This window comes from Anolis carolinensis, chromosome 2 (genome assembly GCF_035594765.1).
Source record: "Anolis carolinensis isolate JA03-04 chromosome 2, rAnoCar3.1.pri, whole genome shotgun sequence".
Classification (NCBI taxonomy): Eukaryota; Metazoa; Chordata; class Lepidosauria; order Squamata; family Dactyloidae; genus Anolis; species Anolis carolinensis.
Window position 1 is genome coordinate 281,522,316 of NC_085842.1, and position 22,208 is coordinate 281,544,523.

The 22,208-nt window shown below is 39.6% G+C and overlaps 1 long non-coding RNA gene across 2 annotated transcripts in view; it reads right to left on the reverse strand.

Annotated features, from left to right (window-relative positions):
• Positions 1-3,411: 3,411 nt before the first annotated feature.
• Positions 3,412-22,208, reverse strand: part of LOC103277614 (uncharacterized) — a 22,652-nt gene continuing 3,855 nt past the window's right edge. Inside the window, exons 1-4 of one of the 2 annotated variants that reach the window (XR_010003550.1) lie at positions 16,151-18,209; positions 5,745-5,783; positions 4,185-4,258; positions 3,412-3,763 (exon numbers count right to left, since the gene is read on the reverse strand). This is a non-coding gene — a long non-coding RNA (uncharacterized LOC103277614). Of the gene's footprint in view, positions 3,764-4,184; positions 4,259-5,744; positions 5,784-16,150; positions 18,210-22,208 lie in introns of those variants that run through there. The other variant, XR_010003549.1, reaches the window with a different exon arrangement.

Sequence of the window (22,208 nt, forward strand, 5' to 3'; positions counted from 1 at the left end):
TACTTTTATACTTGCTGACAGCCACATTCTCCCACATTAGGAGAAAAGTGCAGTATTAAACAAATGCAATACATACATAAACTCTTTGTATTAGGGACAGGAATCCAGTGTCCTTCCAAGTGTTGTTGGGCATAAACTCCCAGCATTACCCACAATTGTTTCAACTGGCCTGGGTTGCTGGGATTTGCAATCACACAATGTAATTTCCACTCCTACCAATCTTTCGTCTATCCAGGATCTATTTCTCAAAAACTACCTTTCTAGTATGGAAAGGTGGGAAGGTTCATAATTTTCACTTTTCCATTAGTGACTTTCCTATGTCATCCACTATTCCATAAAGAATCAGCATCATTGAAGATTCAGTGCTTGGAAAAGTTAACTTATACAAAATAAAACATGGGAGAGAGTTGGAACTAATCCAAAGATAAGAGGAAAATTAGCTATGCAATACTCATGGTTTCAGATACACCAAATCTGTCATTTAAAAAAAAAATCTTGGAAATTAAAACACAGGGAGTGAAACCATTAAAATAATTTTGAGCCTTTAATTATTCAAGCATAAGCTAATCCTAAAGGCTTAGCTTCTAAAATATATAATGTCTTATTGGACCTTCAGTACAGTAATCTAAAGGGAATGAAGTACACCTTGGAGATAGATTTTAGTATTACTATAGATCAAAAGAGCCTAGAACTCCACATGGAACAATGAACACATGAAATTGGTGTCTGCTAAAAGCAGAGAGCACTGCCTTAAATTAATTCATAGTTGGTACTTAATTCCAATGAGAATGAGTTTTATAAATAATTTTATGAGCTGATATTATTCAAGAGGATATGCAACTCTAGGATCTTACATGCAGATGTGGTGGCAGTGAGATGTAGTATGGATATTCCAGCTAGATATCTTTCAAGAAGCTGAACATATTACACAACAAGACTTATACATTCTTACAAAATATAAAATTAAGCATTGATTTCCAGCTTGGGAAAGAAATTTAATAATCAATTAAAGAATGGAGAAAAATACTGTAAAGCCTTATAATAATGGAAGAACTGGTGCAGTGAATTAAAATGATAAGAAAGGTCTGTTATAAAAATTTCATTAAACAGGTATATATGCTTCCAAGCTGACATGGATCCTACACTGAAGATACCTTCAGCCAGGGTTTGTCAATTGTTGCAAGAGAGAGGTTTTATTTTTCAGGCCATGAAGCACTGTATAAGTTGTCAAAAATGCCAAAATAAAGCAAAAAACCAAAGTGGTTAGAAATCCACTTCAAGTTTTGAAAACAGAAGTCTTTAAACAGTGCAAGTGCTCCCTATGATCTCTTTAAAAGTTTGGGAATTTCCAAAAGGTGTGAGTTACCTTCCTTCCTTCCTTCCTTCCTTCCTTCCTTCCTTCCTTCCTTCCTTCCTTCCTTCCTTCCTTCCAGATTGAAGTCCACAAAAACAGGTGTGGGGCCATATGACCATCATTGTCAAAGAACAGTGATAGCAATCTTTATTTCAAGAGTTTTACAGGAGATAAACCTGAAATACGGATTATGGCCCCAACAATAACTGCCTTTTTTGTTAATTGTGAAATGAAATCTATTTGGATGTTGTTACTGTTCTTGTCATGTACTTCTTCAACTACACTGTACTTGCAACCATTATTGGCTTGGTGCAATGATGAGCAGTGAAGACCTAAAGAAGAGACTGCAATTGCTGATTCTGTTCAGGAGGAGAAAAAGAGTTAGATGTGAACTGCAGTGCCAGAACTGTTATGGTTGAGCCTTATGGCTCCGATACTGGGAGACGTGGTCGTAAGACTCCTCGGGAGTCAGATACTCTCGAGGAGCGAGAAAGGAAGTGGCTGCGGGACTTATTTGCAGAACCATCTGACGAGGACTCCTTTGAGGGTTTTACTGAGAGAATGGAGGAAGAGATGGTTAGCTCAGAGGAGGATGACATGGAATGGACTCGTGTGAGGGAGGATTTGGGTGCCACTGGCAATGATAGTATGGAAGGCGATTGGGGACCTTCAGGATTAGACCCGTGGACAAGCTGGAGGGATGGAACGGGATCCACAGCTGGGGATGCTGTGGGGCGTAGTCAAAGGTGTTTCAGTTCTGATGAGGAAAGTGATGAGGAGACGCCCGGAATTAGGGGAACAGCTGATAGCGATGAGGAGCTGTAAACTGGCATAAAATGGGGTTTGGAAGCAATGGCTAATTGCGTTGGGCAAGGTAATCTGGACGAACGCTTGGGCTCTGTGTGGGAAGTTCCTGAAGACGGGTGTGATTCGTTTGCTGACTACGTAAGTTACCAAGGACACTGGGCATAGACGGCGGGAGGAATTGTGTGGGCTTTTGTTGTGCAACCTGTGCTTAATCTTAATAGCTTGGACCTCCGTCGTCTTCTTGACGAACGCCATCTGTTTACTCTGGACTGACTGACTGACTGACTGACTACGGCCTCGGATTCTCCTTCCTGTGATTATCGTTGGAACTGGTGAACTACAAACGTCTATACCTGCCTTACGACCTTCGGACCGGATTGGAACTTCGCTGACCGCTTCTGCCCTTGTCTGCTGTGTTTGTATCTGGAAATTGCTTGCTGCGTGGAGGAGTAACCTCTTAGTTACTCAAACATAGCTTTTGGCAGCAGAGAAGTATCTGCTGCCAATTATTTGCATTTCTTTGAACCTTTTGTTCACCAGCTTTGTTTGTTTAAGTCCCAGGCTGAAGTAAGCTTTTTTGGTTTAACCCGGATTAAACTCCGGTTTAATCTGGTTTATCTTTTGAACGTTTTCCTTGTGTCTTTTTACTTTTAAGGCCAATGTTTGCCTAGCCCTTGTCTTTTACGGGCATTTTTGGTTCTGTTACTCCAATAAACTTTGTTATATCTTATCTTGTGGCGTCTGTCCTTGACAAGAACAGTATCGCCTCGAATAACGTAGTGATATTTTCAGTTATGTATTTAGGACGGAACAAAGGGGTAATTTTTATATTGTATTTGCATTGAGTTTCTATTTAAGATTTTAAGATTCCATCCAAATGTTGGAATGCTACTGAGTAGCACAGGCAGAAGAATCCTGCAATCAAGTGCTTCAAAAGCACATCACTGGATACATTGAACTTTGTGGACAGTGCATATGGGTCAAATTTAATATATAATTTGTTGTATATTAATACTGCAAATTGTATATAGGGACATACATTGTGCTTGTGTTTGTAATGTTATTATAGTTGCTCCTGTAGAACCAACTATATCTGAAGATTAAATATTTGATTTAATATTGAATTTAAAGCTTAAAGAAATAATAAAGATATAGCTTTTCTTCATGTCAGGAGCGACTTGAGAAACTGCCAGTCGCTTGTGATGTGAGATAATTGGCTGTCTGCAAGGATGTTGCCCAGGGGACACTCAGATGTTTTGATGTTTTTATTATAATAATAGAATATAGAACATTTTATTGATTAGTCCTTAGGCCATATAATAATAATAATAATAATAATAATAATAATAATAATAATAATAATAATAATAATAATAACAACAACAACAACAACTTTATTTATACCCCGCCGCCACCATCTCCTTGGGGGGACTTGGGGCAGCACATATGGGCCAAGGCCCGAACCATACAATTGAGCAAAAAGCCACAAAATTCAATTCAATATACAAAAGATAAAACAGTAATACAATAAAAACAAGAGTTTGCAACAATTAAAATATCAGTCAACCAGGTACAGCTCTGTCGTCTGCATAAATGGAGGAACTGCAGAAGCAAAATAGGAATAATATGATAAGTTAAAATACATAAGTGATGAGGACCTAATAAAATTCAGCATACAATTAAAATGTCATCTGAGGCTGATCATCCAGTGACTGTCTAAGCAAAGGCCAACCGAAACATCCAGGTCTTCAGTTGTTTACCATCCTTGTGGGAGGCTTCTCTCATGTCCCCGCATAGAGCTGGAGCCGATAGAGCTTATCCACGCTTTCCCCAGGTTGGATTTGAACCAGCAACCTTCAGGTCAGCAACCCAGCCTTCTAGATTTATACATTTGTCATTGATTTGGATTCACAATCCCTATATATACAACAAAGTAGAGAATACTGTGCAGCAGCCACTGCAAGCAACAGGATTCTTCTCTGCAGTCAATTGATATTCAACAAACTGATGTTTCCATCCTCACCTCCCATTAGCAATTTCTGATGAGTGGAACAATATGATAGGGATCCTGCTTCTGACTGGTTGCACTGGAGATCACTGGAAGGAAAGGAATGGAAACGTCAATTGACAGAAACCTGTGTTACTTACTTGCATAATTAAAGTAGCTATATGGCTAAGTAGGTGATTTAGAATTGCAGCCAATGCATTTTAAAAATACTTTCATTTTATCAACTGAGACTTCACGCAGCACTGTTAATAGTAACAGTACTTGTATTCCCAGAATTATAACACTTCAGGCTGCACCAGGAGCAGGAAGTTGCATATTTGAATATTCCTGTTTTAAACTACAGATCATTGATAAATATAGTAATCTAAATGTATGGGAGAAATATTACCTATTTCTCTTTTATGTGCCAGAAAGTTGATGGATATGTGTATGAAAAAATAGTTACAAGATGCTCTTCAGTCTAAATTAATACAGACTAGGAAAGACTGTATCATTGATATTTTCAGCATATTCAAATCATCTTGTAGTCCTTCTGTATTCAGTGAGAATATACTGGTAATCCTAGACACGTTTACTTAAAAAAATAAATCCCATTAATTTACACAGGATTTTCTTCCAAGTAATATGTTTAGGATAAACTTTGGCTGATCTGGGCAATTAATCAGCCTGTATTTCCATCTCTAAATTCATTTTGTTGTGGATTGTTGTTGTTTTTTTTAAAAAAAATCGGTATTAGACAGATATACAGGTACTCATAATATTTATAACTATTTTCCTACAAAATGAAATAGACTGTGGATTACAGTGTCCACTTTTTGGCAAACTCCAAGAGGAAAACAGGGTGAAAAACGGCTTTTTCAGAAAATACCAGCATATCATCAGAGGATGTGATTGATAACATATTCTTATCATATTAACTCATTCTTGATCATTTTGCTACAAGAGACCCAGTTACACTTTTGAAAATGATCAATACAGCCACCCTGACAAATGAATGATAAAAACTGATGGTATAATAAATGTGCTTAGTCTTAAATATGCTTTATGATTTTGGGCTATTTTGCTGCAATAGGCTAATCCAGCTACCCTTCTGAAAATTACCACTTCTGTTGCCTCTAAGCTATACAACAAGAAAATGTGCTTTGTCCAATGGATTATATCTCCTTTCTCATCCAAGCCAGCAAGGGATCTGGCCATAACATGTCATCCACATCACATCTAATCACCACTGGACCATCATAGACTCACTCTGCTGTCAGCGTGGTGTGGTCCTCCCAGCAGTGGCCTGTCTTGCATGTAAGTTATGAAGTGGAAGGATACTGTTATGCCCAGGTGCCCACAGAATATCGCTCATGGGATTGCATGTCAATGATACCACAGTGAGGCAGTTTGATCCAAATCGTTCGATTTGCATGCCAACATATACCAGCATGTCACACATATCAAATCTAACACTGAAGCACTGGTTGAGATTGCATATGAATTAAAACCCACATTTCTGTTTAATTCAATGGCATTTTAATATTCAGAGTTTGTCATTAGGCATTATGGCTTGTTGACTACATTTACTGGTACCTGTTTTGATCTTGTTGTGATCTGCCTTAAATCGCAGTTCTGGAAAAAAGGGATGAATAAATAAATCAATCTACATGATTAAGGAAAAAAACTTCAATTAAGAATGACTAAAAATTCAAAAACACATCCAGTCCATAGGTTGGAAGGTCTTTATCCTTTAGTTATAGAAAAGGCCATAGTTTTATGTTAGATTATATACTTTATATACAGACATTCTAGGTTCAATCGTTGGCATCTCAATGTAGAATTGGGCAAGTATGAAACCTGAAGAGTTTCCAGCAGTCGGTATTGATAATATTGACCCAGATTAGGAAAATGGAAAAATGTGTTACACATTTTAACCTATAATTGGCTTCCTATCTGTAGAATTTTCCAGTGGTCATGGCTGGCAATTACACACTATTTTTGGGTTCTACAGCCTGTCTGAGACCTGGGGAAGGCTTTTCCCAAAATCAGAAGTGGAACAAAAGTTACTTTGGGTCTAGAGGAAAATCCTCTTTCAAGGCATAGAACAGACCTGTGGATCTATAAATTGTCCTAGAAGGGCCATTATGCTCCCTTTGGATTTCTGGAGTTGTGATTGACAAATGTTAGGGAATGATGCACTGGACAGGGGGCAGGTGGGTCATAAAATGTCAAATTTGTGGTGGGACAATTGCTGGACTTTGTTTCCCAAGTAAGTTCAATGTCTTGGATAGCACTTTTAAAAGTTCATAGTCAACCCAGCGCAGACCAACTACCACACTAAGGTGAAACCCAGCAACTGTCATGATTCATCTGATTTTGGAATTTAAGCAGAATCAAGTTGGGGAACAACAAGGATCCCCATGTAAAGCTAGGGGGAAAATGGCCTTTTAAATTTCAGCACAATTTGGTCTTAACCTCTGATTCAAAAAGCTTACACTTATAATACACCAGTATTACACATAATCCATAAATCATAAAAGGAATAAAAGGAAAATAAAAACACAGAAGTAACTGGACCAACTTCTGAAAGCAGGACTATATAAAGCTGGGGTGGCAAAGTGGTTTGAGTGCCGGACTGCAGTTTGGGAGATCCACCCAGCTTTAAGATGGCCATGAAAATCACTGGGTAATCTTGGACCACTTAATCAATTGACCTGACCTACATCACATGGTGGTTGCCGAGGGAAAGGGGGGGAGGAATAAAAGCCACATACACAGACTTGAATTCATTAGAGGAAAGACGGAAATGTATGTAATAAGTAAATAAATAATCTGTTTCCCACATATTGCATCAACAAAACAGTCCTTTACCGGATACCATGCAGCTGTGGACAAGTATACATAGGGACCACCAAACGCAGCGCCCAAACAAGAGTCAAAGAACATGAAAGGCACTGCAGACTAATTCAGCCAGAGAAATCAGCCATAGCAGAGCATTTGATGAACCAGCCTGGACACAGAATACTATTTGAGAACACAAAAATGCTGGACCATTCTAACAACTATCATGTCAGACTACACAGAGAAGCCATTGAAATCCACAAGCATGTGGACAACTTCAACAGAAAGGAAGAAACCATGAAAATGAACAAAATCTGGCTACCAGTATTACAAAACTCCAACATCAAAACAGTAGATGGGAACCAACACAATAAGGACTTGACTGAACAAAGGATGCCCCCAGGCAAGGGACAAAACATTTCCAATGCCAATTAGAGTGATTAACTGAAACATTAATGCTGGCTCCCAGTGACAAAGAACTCTTGCCACACCTTGGACTATACACAGATATATATTCTTTCCTTTCCTTACTTAATTTATCCATACCTCACAACCTCTGAGGATGCCTGCCATAGATGTGGGCGAAACGTCAGGAGAGAATACTTCTGGAACATGGCCACACAGCCCGAAAGACATACAACAACCCTGTGATCCCGGCCATGAAAGCCTTCGACAACACAGATGTTATTCTTGTTCACTTGGCTTAATGTGAATGTTCTATTTGTACGTTTTCCTCTGTACCTTCCAGTTACCTGCCAACCATCCAAGCCACTCCTGTACTTCTGTTGTTATTTTCAGCCCCCAAATTGCAGTTATAACTCTAACCTCATTTAAGTTGCCTGATGGGCCAGAATATACTATAAATTACTCTTCTGGCCCATGTATCTTTCCTTTCCAGCTCTGTACAAAGAGATGAATAAACTAGGTTTTCTTCCCCACTGAACAAAAATGGCTAAGATCCTAATTGTCCACAGCAGGGGAGGGGGGTTGCTAACCCCTGGGGGAGAGGGAGGGAAGGAGAATCATAACTTTGAAACATGGAGTCCTGTATTTACCCACAGGTCAAATACAATGTAGAGAGCCAAAAAATGCAGGCTGCTTTATACTGTAGAATTTCCTTCCCTACTGGTAACCTCAGCTATGACCTGCAACAGGCAAATCTCTTTTGACTGAAAAAGTGGAGTTCATTTTTTCACTTCTCCGAAGCCAGGAACTAAAATTACTGTCAGAGATAAAATGCAGAGAAGGAACATACTCATGGAGAGATGTTCCCTGGGGTCTTTGCAGGAGTTCACAAGGAGCTAATCCACCCTGGGTTCATTCAAGGTGTGAGTGTATGTTTGTTTTTCTTAAGACTAGTTTTAGTTTCCAGCAGAGGTCATGAAATCATACTCCTGAACTCAAATGACTCTGTTGGCATCTACAATTATACCTACTATTAACAGATCAGGAGATGCTTTCCAGGATCAGCCCAAGCATTAGGCAGACTGAAGCAACAACCTCAGGGGTGAATTGCAATGGAGTAACAGTCTCTCAATTAATTCTTCCTGATTGAGGCCCAGTCTACGTAGGTCCCAGACCCCAAATTGGGCCAAAAGTCAATGCTGAGCATCCAGATGAGATTCAGGGACTTTCAATCCCTAACACAGGGAAAAACTGATTAACCTGATTTCCCCCACATTAGCACCACACTTTGATGTGTATCTGGATAGCTGGGTCAGCTCTAATTCAGAACCAGTCCTGCTATTCACATGGGCCAATGCTGTCATCCTGCTTTTCCTGTGCTCTGCAGCATGGGGAAAAGGGATAGTACCTACTTTTGTCATTGTTTTTCACCACAGTGGCAGCCACAGAGTGCTCTGGAGAGCTCTGGAGATCCATGGCCACACTGCCTATCTTTGTGACCACATCTTCCCTTACAAACCAGCACAATCTCTAAGATCTTATGTGGAGGCTCTTCTCTCACTCCTATCCCCATCTGAGGCATGGTTGGTGGGGACAAAGGATATGGGCTTCTCGATGGTAGACGTTCCGCTGTGCTTTTGACTAGACAATCCCCCAGATAACTTGGCCCCAACTAGGACCCAAAATCTTGTCCTTGCACTATACTACTGTTCTCTGACCAAAACTATTATGCCCCATTTTAAATTGCCCTCCATCCCTAATTTTGCCATCTGCCTTACACACTTCATCCATTAGCCCTATCCTCAAAATTGATTCACACCAGTCCGCCCACCCATGCCCAGAAACTGATTATTAATTCAGATTCATTGGTTGTTGGTTTGATGGCTGCTCTTATATTCTTTTATAATGTTGTTGTTTTATTCTGTTTTATGCTGTTGTTTGTATATTTTTGTGTGTTATATTTTAACTATGTTGATCGGGCTTGTCCCCATGTAAGCTGTCCTGAGTCCCTCCGGGAAGATGGAGGCAGGGTACAAAAATAAAGTTGTTGTTGTTGTTGTTGTTGTTGTTGTTGTTGTTGTTGCTATTGTGAAAAGTAATAGTATGTTTCAGGTATGGAGGATATCAACATCTTGACAGAAGCAGCAATTCTTTGGACCAGCCCCAGATTTAGGTGTTTATGTAGTTCACCATACACAATGCTGTATGTCCCATGTAACCTGCTCTGCACTCCTAAATGTAGACTGCTACCCTCAGGAGTGCATTGTTCCACAGTCTATATCCTCTATGAGCCTGGCTGAAATTCAAGATCCTCAGTAGAGATCCGTTTTTGCATCCCACCACTCTATGAGGCTAAATGAATGGATACACATAACAAGGTTTTCTTTGTAGTAGTTCATTGACTGTGGAATTCTTTCCAAAGGGAAGCTAAGCTGGTTCTGTCCAAGTCAATGTTCTTTCTCATGGCCCACCTTCTTAAAACCAGGGGACACAACTTTTGGTGTTTTAAGTGTTCATTTAAAATTATTGCAAGAAGTTGTTTTAATCTTCTTTTTAATGTTTTTATTTGTGCATTGTATGTTTTGCCTGTAAGGCATTGCATTGCCAGTCTGAAAAGCAACAGATAAATGCTTCAAATTAATTAGAGGTTTAGCATCCTTTATCCAGGTTTCTAAAACCCAGATAATCCAAAATATTTAATTGTCCACATGGATGGTTCCTGATGGTTCAATGTGCATTGACTTTGTTTTATGCACAAAATTATTTAAAATGTTGTATAAAATTACCTTTTACACACACACACACACACACACACACACGTATATATATGCAAATTTCAAGTATTCCAAAATCCAAAAGGAAATCCAGAACACTTCTGGTTCTAAACATTTTGTATAAAGGAGACTCGATCTGTAATTAATTTAGAAAATAAAAAAGCAAGCTGGTTGGCTAGCAAGTTCAAACAGCCAGTTTGGGTTGCCTTTGGATCTGAAATTCTGCATTTGTGGTTGGAACAGAGACATCATATGTTACCTCAGGACATGTCTGGAGCCAATTCTACTATTTTCCTATCGCAAGACCTTCTGCTATGAATATCAGAATTATATGACCAGTTGTGCAGGTCCATCTACTACCCTAGTAATCAGGAAGAAATTGGAATAATAAAAACATCGTCCTTCAAAAACAGAGTGAGCAGAGAAGGAATATTTTGGCAAATGACATATCAACCAATTTGCACAATGCTCCCATTTCCAATTGTATTAATGATAGTCCTTGTGGTGAAGCAGTCACAACCTGGAAACAGAAGCTTTGGGGACTTTATCTCTCAGAATTCCCCAGCCAGTATGGTTGCATTGGCTGATTCACTCATGAAGAATACCAAAGGACCTTTGGATAGTACCTCTCCTTTCCAATCATCCTATCTTATGAGTTTCTTGAGAAGATGCCATGGTGGAACAGTGTTATGTAGCACCCTGGTGACGGTCTTCGCATGCCTTACTGGTGTTATTCGCTAAGCTTCTTCTGTCTCAAGGCAGTGCCAGGATTGGACAGAGGTTTTCTTCTAAACCAAGAGCTGCTTGGAGCTGCTTAATCTGATACTTCTTGGGAAGTAGCACTTCTTGTACTGAGTCACATACACACCATCCTTCCAGTCGTTTCTGTTCAGCTTATAGGTTTGTTAAGGGAGCCGATTATTACAGACATGATGAGTCTTTGATGTGCTCTCTCTTTCAAAATGAAACTGACCCTGCCCTGAACTAATGGAGCCCTTGGCCAAGCTGATCGTTGCAGTGTAGAAAAGAAATAAATAAAAGAGTCTTACTGCTCACAAAAGGGAGGTGCAAAGTAGTGAATCTGCCCTTTCTCTTCTCTTCTCTTCTTTCCTTTCTTTCTTTCTTTCTTTCTTTCTTTCTTTCTTTCTTTCTTTCTTTCTTTCTTTCTTTCTTTCCTTCCTTCCTTCCTTCCTTCCTTCCTTCCTTCCTTCCTTCCTTCCTTCCTTCCTTCCTTCCTTCCTTCCTTCACAGATCTACAATCTACAAGAGGCAGCTGGCTGTTCCATGGCCTTGACACAAATGTGTAGATAGTTTATAGAAGATTCATGCGAAGTTTTATGATGCAGCTGCACAGTGCAAACCATTATTGTGACTGGATTTTTTTTTAATTCACTCGTATTTTAACAGGCAGTCATTATTTTTATATTCATCATTCTTTCCAAACCTGAAACTATAGTTTACCCAAGGTATATGATCATTTCTTCCTCTTGCTCTCATGCTATTTAATATGTATGTTCTTAATTTGGGCAATGGAGGGACGAACCAGGCTTGATCTCAGGATACATTTTTGCTGTAAGAATTCATCAAACACCTAAGCATCTTCAATGATCAGCCAGGCCTCCTCATTTATCACTTTTGAGTATATCTCCTTATTCAAGCAAATCACATTTTAATTACAGGGGTTGGGAATTTTTTATCGCATGTATTATTGTGTATGTTGTATGTGTAATACTGGAGCATACCATACAGTAAGAATTAGATGGCCTTTTATGCTTACCAATAATGAAGATTAATAAACTCAGAACATGCTTCCAAGGCTGGCTATGCTCAGAAGCCATATGCAGGTTTTATGTCAGAGATTGAGGCATTACAATAAAGCAAGGAGGGGGGAAGAGAGAACAGCTGATATACAAAAGGGGTCGTCTAGACAGTACCCCATCAGTCTGGCTAAATTTGGTGTTGGCATTCCCAAAGGGATTGTAATATAATTGTTCTGGTGTCTGCATCCATTTCCCTTGTCAAACACCATCACAAACAATAAATATACATCCCCTTTCACATACAACTCACACAGACTGTACAGCTGATGTGCAGTTTAGAGCGCACTGCAATGAAAGCAGCTTTTTGCACAAGGAAAATAAAAATAAAAACAAGAGGTGCAGCTAAGCAGTTGTCTAATTTCTAAGAGAAGTGTCGCCCTATTCATTCATTTAATTCAAGCAAATCATAGTCAGCTGAAATTACGTAAGTGACCTACTTAAATGTAAACCGTTAAAATGGATCCTTTCAGAACACGTAACTTTTCAAAGGGCTCTTTTTGCCTCTTCACTTTATGTTTATTAACCTCCCAAAGAAAATTTAACACACACTTAGAGATGTGGGAAGTGCAATGACGGCCATGGACCATAAATTCTAAAGAAGGGGGGGAAATCTAATGAAAAGGGGGAAAGAGATAATAAGAAAAAGCATGGGAAATGTAAATGTCATTTCACAGTTAAAATGAGGCTTTCCACCTTTCCCAAATTTCTTTTAAATATATACAGTTTTATATAAATGTTCAAGATGCAATGTTTTGAAAACAGAAGTTTAGGGTCATTGAACAGGACATTTTGAAAATGGCTGTTCCTGGTTATTTAAAATAAAAACTGAATTAATTGGACTATCTCATCTCATTCACTAACACCTACAGTAATATTTAAGATCTATAGAAATCAAACAGAAACGGGCTCTCTTCCACAGTCCTGAACTTGAAGGTATATTCTTCTGTTCTGATTATGGAAACATACTTCTAATTAAATGTGATGAGGATTAGAAAATTGTTTCATTTTATGAAGTCCAAGGAATTTCTTGAGATTATGACATTAAACAAAACTTCTACTATTCACACCAAGACAGTTTAATCAAAGACAAATTCTGTTCCTTTTCAAATTAGTAGAAAGGCTGCTATTGATAATTTCCACAGGGATGGAATATGCCCACAATGCTTTATCAACATTTTCTGTTGAAGGCATATTTTATCATTTTGTTTATCTGTTTTTGGCATGCAAGATATGCTGCATCAATAAAACTACTAATTCTCTGGTTCCAAATTCAGGAAAACACAAAATGAAACAAAACCAAAACAGGACATGGATTTTCTAGTTTTCCTGCTTGACTTCTGAAGCAATTTTGACTCATGTTCCAAAAGAAGGAAAACCACAAAAATGCAATAATATTATATGGGTAATATTTAATATCTAATATGAGTAATATTTAGTTGACCCAAGAGAGTAAGAAACAGAATTTAATCCTAATAAAGATTTCTTCATATGGATGTCCAAAATAAAAGTAATGCCAAGTTATCTCTCTCTGTAGTTTTCTGTTCATTTAAAAAGTGACTACAGTCTGAGCCTGTTAAGACAGGAAAATGTAAAATGATCTTTTAAAAATAGTTTCAAAAATAACCCAAAGTGACTGTATTTATTCTTCATTTTTATAAGTATTGCATTGTATGTGTGTTTAACTTAGCAGTTGTAATTTGCAATAGGAGCAACAAAAACACAGCCACGCTGGAAACAGAAAAATTTATTGAAAGCATACATAAGTTATACATTAAAATGGCATAAAAAGATGAATAATATAAAATAAAAACCATCCCTAAAACCATGAGGCAAAGTCATGGTTTTAAAAGGCCCAAGGCAGAAGCATTCTCATTACATTTCCAGCACTTCAGATGGTTGGTTAGATGAAAGCCACAAGTGACCATTCTCTGGACACCTACCCCTTTTACCCTCTTCTATACACTTTTAGGGAATCATAAGCAACAGTACATAATCCCAGGAAGCCTTATCCTCCCCACTCCAGTCCATTTCTAGATGCATAAAAATGTAGTTGGAAGGGGTCCTATTGGTTGTGTAGTCAATCTCCTTCCATATGCAGAAATTCACACTTAAAGATTTCCTAAGTCATGATACATTGAATGTGACTTGAAGACATAACTATTTTGATTTTTATTGCATGCCTATTTCATGATGACCTTAAGGTAAGGCTGCCTTGGAGTTTTCTTGACAAGTTTAGTTTAGAGGCTTTGGCATGGCCTTCCTCTGAGGCTGGGAGAATATGACTTGCCCAAGGTCACCCAGTGGGTCTGCATGGTTGAGAGGGGATATTAATGCTGGTCTCTGTAACCATCATCCATTCTGGCTCCATGCAAGACACATGTCTAGTGAAATTCTGTTTAGAAATTTCAAAGGAAGGACTACATCATCTTCCAAAATAGTCTGTTCTACAGCTAAACAGCTCCTACCTCTATCAAATTCTTTCTAATATTGTGTCAGAATCACATGTCTTCAAAACTGAATCAAATGGTTTGTCACTTGCCCTCCAAAGCAACAGAAAGCAAGCTTTCTCCATGTTACACATGACAACCCTTGAAATATTTGAAGATGGTCTCTCAGCCTTCTCTTTTCTGGGCTAAATGTATTCAGCTTTCTCAGCCATTCCTAAAAGGGTTACTTTCCAGACCATTTACTATCTTGGTCACCTTTGCTCTGGATACTTTACAGCTTGATGTTCTTCTTAACTACAATGCCCAAGAGAGATGCAACATAGAACAAGAATACTACTATCATTTGCCTCGATATGATGCAACATAGATTTGTGTTGTGCTTACTTCCCTGCAACATTGCTCCATTGATTCATATTTGACTTGTATTTTAGTAGGAACCATATGCTATGCATTACTGACAACAATTGTTGCTCTCGAGAATGCTTCCATGCTAGACTATGAAATATTTGTTATCACACAGTAAGTTGTATTGAAATAATGTTGTATATGGGTTGTCCCAGTTTATTATTACTGTAAGCATTATTTACAGTAATTATTACTGTAATTATTAGCTGTTTAAAACTGGCATGTGAAACACTGAAAATATCAAAAGACTCAGTAGTTCCTAGAAATGGCCATCTTACTAACATTTATAATTTGTTTTCTGCAACAAGTTACAGATTTGGAAGCCATTAGAGACTATATTTTTACAATTACATTTATTTGGATGACTTGCCAACTAACAGAGACTGTTTTTATAAGAAATTACAAATTTGTTAATTAAATATTGTATTTTTGCAAGTAATTTCACACTGTAGTCATTTCCCATATATGTTGATAGTCTATGCTTTAAATTGTAAAATTCCATTCAAAGTTCTATCTCTGTCTTTGTGTTCATTTGTTATTTTCATGGGCTGCTGATTTTACTTCTGCTATATTATTATTATTATTATTATTATTATTATTATTATTATTATTATTACTGTATATCAACTATTATTAATATACTGTTACAGGGCTTTGTTATCTGTGATATGTTCATTTATTATGATGGCCCTATTCAACTTGTGTTCCTGAGCCACACTTTATCCCATCTCTCATAGAGAGAGAAATACAGACAAGGCTCCTAAAAATATAATGAAGCTCACAAGGGTGTTGTAGGCCAAGGACTAATCTGTTGTGAAGAATGTGACCACAATCCTATACACATTTATCTGGACGTAAGTCTTATTGAACTCAGTGGGGCTTACCCCTGAGTAGACATCTATAAGATGGCATTGACTTGATCATGGGATTAAAGCTAAATAGAACCAGAGCAATGTCCTTTTGCATTCAATCCTACATATTAAAGAAAAATGTAATGAAAAGCTAGAGCAATATTCTGGAACAATTATCAGCTTCCTAAGTCACAAAAGAATGGAATCTTTTATCCACAAGTCTCATGGCTTTTATTTTTACTTTTGATATTTTATTGGATTTTTTTACAAGATCATAGTCCTCTCCCACCAAGAATATAGTCATTCCTTTTAAGTACCATAGAATCTTTATAATTATAAACTAAGTCATACATCTTATAAATGAAACTGCATAGAGATATATATACACACTAGATATGCTCTCTCATACACAAGTACTACACAAACTTGTTCAAAGACATATCTACCAACACATACCGGAAAAGGAAAAGATGAGCCATGGTCTAACCATTAAGAAAAATTGGCTTTAAAATATAAGTCTTGGCTGATACTGTATTTTTTCCCCACAAAAAGTAATAAAATAACAGAATAAACTTGCAGAGGGAAATTGTTGTCCTATATCGCAGTTTTCTCCAGTTTTCCAGCTATGGGTTGAAGTGCGTAAGGAATCAAAACCTCGCATCTTTTGGGTATCTCCCAGAAGTTCTTCACAATTAGCTTGATGAAAATGAGATGCCTGAATTGGTAATTAAAAGAGCTGGAATATAACGAGCTGCCTGCTGTTGACTCCCACCCCCACCCCCTATGAGATCTTGCTCTGTGTGTATGTCTGTGTGTGTGAGAGAGAATGTAGTGTAAGAAAGTGTGTTTGTGAGAGAAGGAGGGAAAGACCTCCATTTCCTCTGAGATCAGTCACTACTGAGAAACCAAAGAGGTTATCCCTTTTTCTGAAAAAGAAATCATAGAGAAATGTTAATTATTTTATCGAAGAGTGCACGGGGAGAAAGAGAGAGGAGAAACAGAAGTATTAACATGTTGTTGAAAGCTTTCATGGCCAGATTCACTGGGTTGCTGTGAGTTTTCCAGGCTGTTTGGCTATGTTCCAGAAGCATTCTCTCCTGACGTTTCGCCCACATCTAGGCGAAATCCACAAGCATGTGGACAATTTCAACAGAAAGGAGGAACCATAAAAATGAACAAAATCTGGCAACCAGCATTAAAAAAAAATCTAAAATCAGGACAGTAAATAAAGAACAACACTCTCAAAACGGGGGCATTCCAGTCATGAAACAATCAGGGCCAGCTAACACCTCCCAGCAAAGGATTGCCCCAGGCAGGAATCAGCCAGGCCTTGAAGCTGAAAGGCTTTCCAATGCTGATCAATGTGATTAATTGCAACATTCACACCTGCCTCCAACATGCAAGAGTTCTTTCTCCCTCCTTGGACCTTCCACAGATATAGAAACCTCTCTTGTTTAGTTTCCAGTATACCTCAAAACCTCTGAGGATGCCTGACATAGATGTGGGTGAAATGTCAGGAGAGAATGCTTCTGGAACATGGCCATATAGTTGGAAAACTCACAGCAACCCAGAAGGATTAACATTTGCCACAGGGTGATGGTAGTTGTTTCCTCAGTGAGTAAATGCACTTTTCCATTGGCACAATGTGATGCAACACGAAGAAGAAAAAGGAAGGCCATACAGCCTGAAAAACTCACAGCAACCCAGTGATTCTGGCTATGAAAGCCTTGGACAACACAAAGAAGGCCAGTTGTTTGTGCCACCTTTATCAGAGGCATGTTGCTCCCAATCGTGGGCCTTGTGTCAATGCTGGGAAAGGAATGGCATCAAATATCTTGGTTCAGTTAAGGTGGGGGATTCTGGCTTTTGTGGTTGTTTTGTTTGGTCTGCTTGGGAAAGAGAGAGCTAGAGAGGGTTTTGTGGGGTGGGAGAGTCATGGAGAGTACACAGTCTGGAATTTCAGGTTCAGGTTGGAGTGCAAGGAAAGGGATTGTTGCTCTGTGTGAATTTTGCATTTGGTCGCCCTCCACTCTTGGAGGCTGCCCTTCAAGGGGAACTGGGGAGAGGAGAGTGAAGGAAGGAAGGGGGGGGGGTCCTGTCTGCAGCTGCCCCTCTCTCACACTTGATTTTTTTCCCCCTTATATAAAAAAAAACTCTTTAAAAAATCGAGAGGGAGGGGAGGCAAATCCGTGAATGCCTTTCGCCAATAAGAGATGAGGCATATTGAAAACTATATTAAATTACCCTGATTAACAATTTAACCACGAACAGGGGAGCTTGGGGAGATCTCTATAGGCAAGGCTGAGGGCTATTCATGCCAGCAGCGAAGAGGTCGAAAGGGTTCTGAAGTTCACAGGCTCGGAGCTTTTGTTATGCTAACAGACAATCTCAAATCAGCTGCCTAGTGGAGTGTGAAATATAAATGATTCCTTGAGAACTTCCAATAAGTTGTCACTCTTGCTCCCTCGCCAAATACCAGGACAGGCTGCAAAAAATCTCCAGCCGGCCCCTTTGGCCAGCGCCCAGGGGAGGAAGGCCAGCCAAGGGAGGGAGGGAGGGAGGGAGGGAGGGAGGGAGGGAGGGAGGGAGGAAGGAAGGAAGGAAGGAAGGAAGGAAGGAAGGAAGGAAGGAAGGAAGGAAGGAAGGAAGGAAGGAAGGAAGGAAGGAAGGAAGGAAGGAAGGAAGGAAGGAAGCCTTTGTTGTGCCCAAGTTCACTTTTTGTTGTTCCTATTGATGTTCTCCTACTCCAAAAAACAAAATTTGGGAAAGGATGGCCCATAGACCTCATGCGTCCCCAGATCCTTTTGTGTATCCTTCAAAGACACCCTGAATGACCCATTTTTTCTAATAAAGGGGAGGAAAAATCCACAGGAAACCCCAAACGTTTTGGACCCACGGGATGATGGATGAGGACTTGGCTGGGCTCCATGTCCCACCGAAGCACACACCATCGCCCTCTCTCCCACCCCTGCTTTGCATATCCACAGGATTTGGGGGCTCTGGGGCTGAAGTGGCAGCCTTTCTCACAAAGCGGCGGGTCCTGGCAAGAGGTCCAGCCCGAGCAGCAACAGCTTGAACCCTGGAGTGCCGGAGGACTAGCCTTTCGACCTCCTCCCCACGGAACCCAAACAAAGCCCGGGAAGATTTACGGGGGTCTGAAACTCTTCTGTCCCCAGCCCCAGACAATTCGGGAACCCACCGCGATCTGATTTAGGGGCCAGGCGCGCATTCAAATGCCCTTTCTGTAGCCACCCAGTCTGAAGCCCTCTCCTGTCAAGCCAGTCCAGCTTGCCTTGCAAGGGGTTGGCATTTGGAAGTTGGCAGTTCCGGGCCGGAGGGGCGAAGGGGGGGGAGGGGGGCGGAGGTGAACTCTGGGCCCGATTGTCTTCCCGACTCGGCGGCAGCGGAGAGGGGCGGGCGGAGGGGGCCGAGTTGGTGGGAAAACGGGGCATAAAGGGACCGAGAACGAGTTAATTATCTTTACTGTATAAGGAAGGGGATTAATCCGTGCTGGGCTCTGATCTCATCCCGGGGAAAGGAGGGGAGGGGGGGGGGGGAGGGGGAGGGGGGTTTGGAAGCGGGAAGGAGCCAGCCCCGAGGGCGCGCGGAAAGGCCAAGCCTGTGCAGACGTGGCGCCAAACTTTTGCGCCCAGACACGCGTGTTTGCCTGAAGGGAGCACAAAATAAGTGGGGTCTGTCTAAAGCGGGATAGGAAGTCGATCAGACTGCTCCCAACTTTGACTTAAACCTGACACAAGAGAGGAAAGGAAAGAGAAAGGAAAGATAAATGGAAGAGAAAGGAAAGGGAAGGGAAAGATAAAGGGAAGGGGAAGAAAAAGGGAAGGAAAGGGCAGGAAATGGGAAGGGAAAAGGAAGGAGGGGGATAGGGAAAGGAAAGGGAAAGGAAAGAGAAAAGGAAAGTGAAAGGGAAGGGGAAGAAAAGGGGAAGGAAAAGGGAAGGACAGGAAATGGGAAGGGAAAAGGAAGGGATAGGGAAAGGGAAAGGGAAAGGAAGTGTGTATACTGGATAACATCGCGCCTTCTCCTCTCCCTTTGATTTTGACACTTTAAGGAACCGCATCTGCTTTATTAGCTTTGATATACGAAATAGGTTTGAAAAATAAGACAAAAACGGGACTGGCTGGATGGGTCTCCAAAGATGAAGCCTGACAAGAGACATCAACCGTCCCCCTCCTTGTTCCTCACTTTAAACAATCTTTAGTGCATCCCTTTAGAAGGAAGTCTCCCTCCCTGTTTTTGTTCTCCCTTTTTTGTTTGTTTGTTTGTTTAAAGTGAAGCTTGACATGCCATCCCAATTCTCTTTCAGCCGTAGTTAGGAAGGAGGTAAAGAATAAATAGTATTGGGCATGCTTTCATTCTCTTTGCCATTTGCATTTTCAATCGCTGTGTGTACCTGTGGGTGTGGATATGCATCTACATAATATGTGTTCTCGAAGGCTTTCGTGGCCGGAATCACTGGGTTGCTGTGAGTTTTCCGGGCTGTATGGCCATGATCCAGAAGCATTCTTTCCTGATGTTTTGCCTGCATTTGTGGCAGGCATCCTCAGAGGTTATGAGATCTGTTGGAAACTAAGCAATTGGAGTTTATATATTTGTGAAATAATGTCCAGGATGGGAGAAAGAACTCTTGTCTGTTCGAGGCAGATGGGAATGTTTCAATTGGCCACCTAGATTAGCATTGAATAGCCTTTCAGCTTCAAGGTCTGACTGCTTACTGCCTGGGGGGGAATCCTTTGTTGGGAGATGTTAACTGGTCCTGATTGGTTCATGTCTGGAATTCCTCTGTTTTTTAAGTGGTGTTCTTCATTTACTGTCCTGATTTGAGAGTTTTTTTTAATACTGGTAGCCAGATTTTGTTCATTTTCGTTGTTTCCTCCTTTAAGTTGCCTAGTTTCCAACAGACCTCACAACCTCAGAGTATGCTTGCCATAGATGCAGGCGAAACGTCAGCAAAAAATGCTTCTGGAACATATCCATACAGTCTGGAAAACTCACAGCTACCTACATAATACTTACATTGAGACCTCCCGCTGCAGACACACCCACACAACACTTTTTCCTCCAGGATAGATTTTTGATGTAGATATTACAGATACAGAGATGTTTTAATATATTCCTTCATTCATCAAAAGTTGTTCAGTAGTCATTTGTACAGCACATGGCAGTTCTAATTACACTTTGTTTAAAATCATTTTAAATGCTTCTGTAAACCTAGCTCTTAAAAGAAAACAGCATATCTCAATTTAGTCTCCGTTTTTACAAGGTGAGTCTTCTAATAAGGTAGTTTTTAAATTGAATTTGCCACCTGTTTTGGTTTATTTACAACGTTGTTTGTTTTGTTTTACTTTAATGAGAAATTCTTTCAAATGTATGTACAATTTGTTGCCTTTATCAATAGTTGAACGTCGTGGCTGGTGTAAACTATGAGACTTTGATGAATATCTCTAAATCATAGTTTCATAATATTTGCCAGTGCAATCTCTCTTTGACCTTTTTCAAAATGACAAAGTGAGAATTCTGGGTGCCTTGAGATGACATCATAGATTTGATATTATGCTTCTTAATTTAAACAATTAGCAACAGAGTTAGAGAGCCCTCTCCTTTAATTCCCCCCTCCCAAAGTACAAGACAGGATCTTTTGAAGGTCATACTTATTTAGGAGGAAGTTCCATTGAACTCAATGAATCCACTAAACCCCATTATGTATAAAAGTAGTATTATCTTCCTGTCCAGCTTCTTTTCTCCATCTTCCCTCTGCAATGGCCATTAGAAACATCAATAAAGTATTTAATAATGTTAGACAGTAACAATAATACACTTTAGACAAAACAGAAATCAATTGAAAGTCAGTACACACTTGGAGATCAACCCTATCCGAAGTTAAAGATTTGGGGCATTTTTCTTTCATATTTTTTTCAGTCCACAGGCATCACCACAAAGTATACAGACTACAGAATTATATATAACGAAATGAGAGCCATTTCAGCTTTTGGAGTAATTAGAAGGATTTCCTTCAGGAGATAATAAACATAATAATAATAATAATAATAATAATAATAATAATAATAATAATAATAATAAAAGAAGTAGCTTGAAAAGGCAAAAGACAACACTGGATATGAACAAATATTTTCAAGGCCAATTAAGGGTTTTTTAATCTGTTGAGAATTCTTGATGACCATCTAAGAAGGAAAAATTGGAAGTTCATCACAATATATTATAAGTGCAGCAAAAATCATTTATGCTTAGAGATGGAAGGAGCCAGTAATCCCAGCGCAAGAAGAAGGAGAGTGGCTGATCTCTAAATTAGTTGAGATGGAGAAACTGTCTTTGCTGATTAAGGGGAAATCTGTGATCAGCCTCAAGAAAGACTGGGACTCTGTTTATTATCTCCCCACAGCAAGGACAGGGACAATTGTCAATTGTAGGATTTATGAATTAGGAGAATGTTACTAAAAGTAGAAGTGTGGGTTGTATTGTATCATTTAAAGGG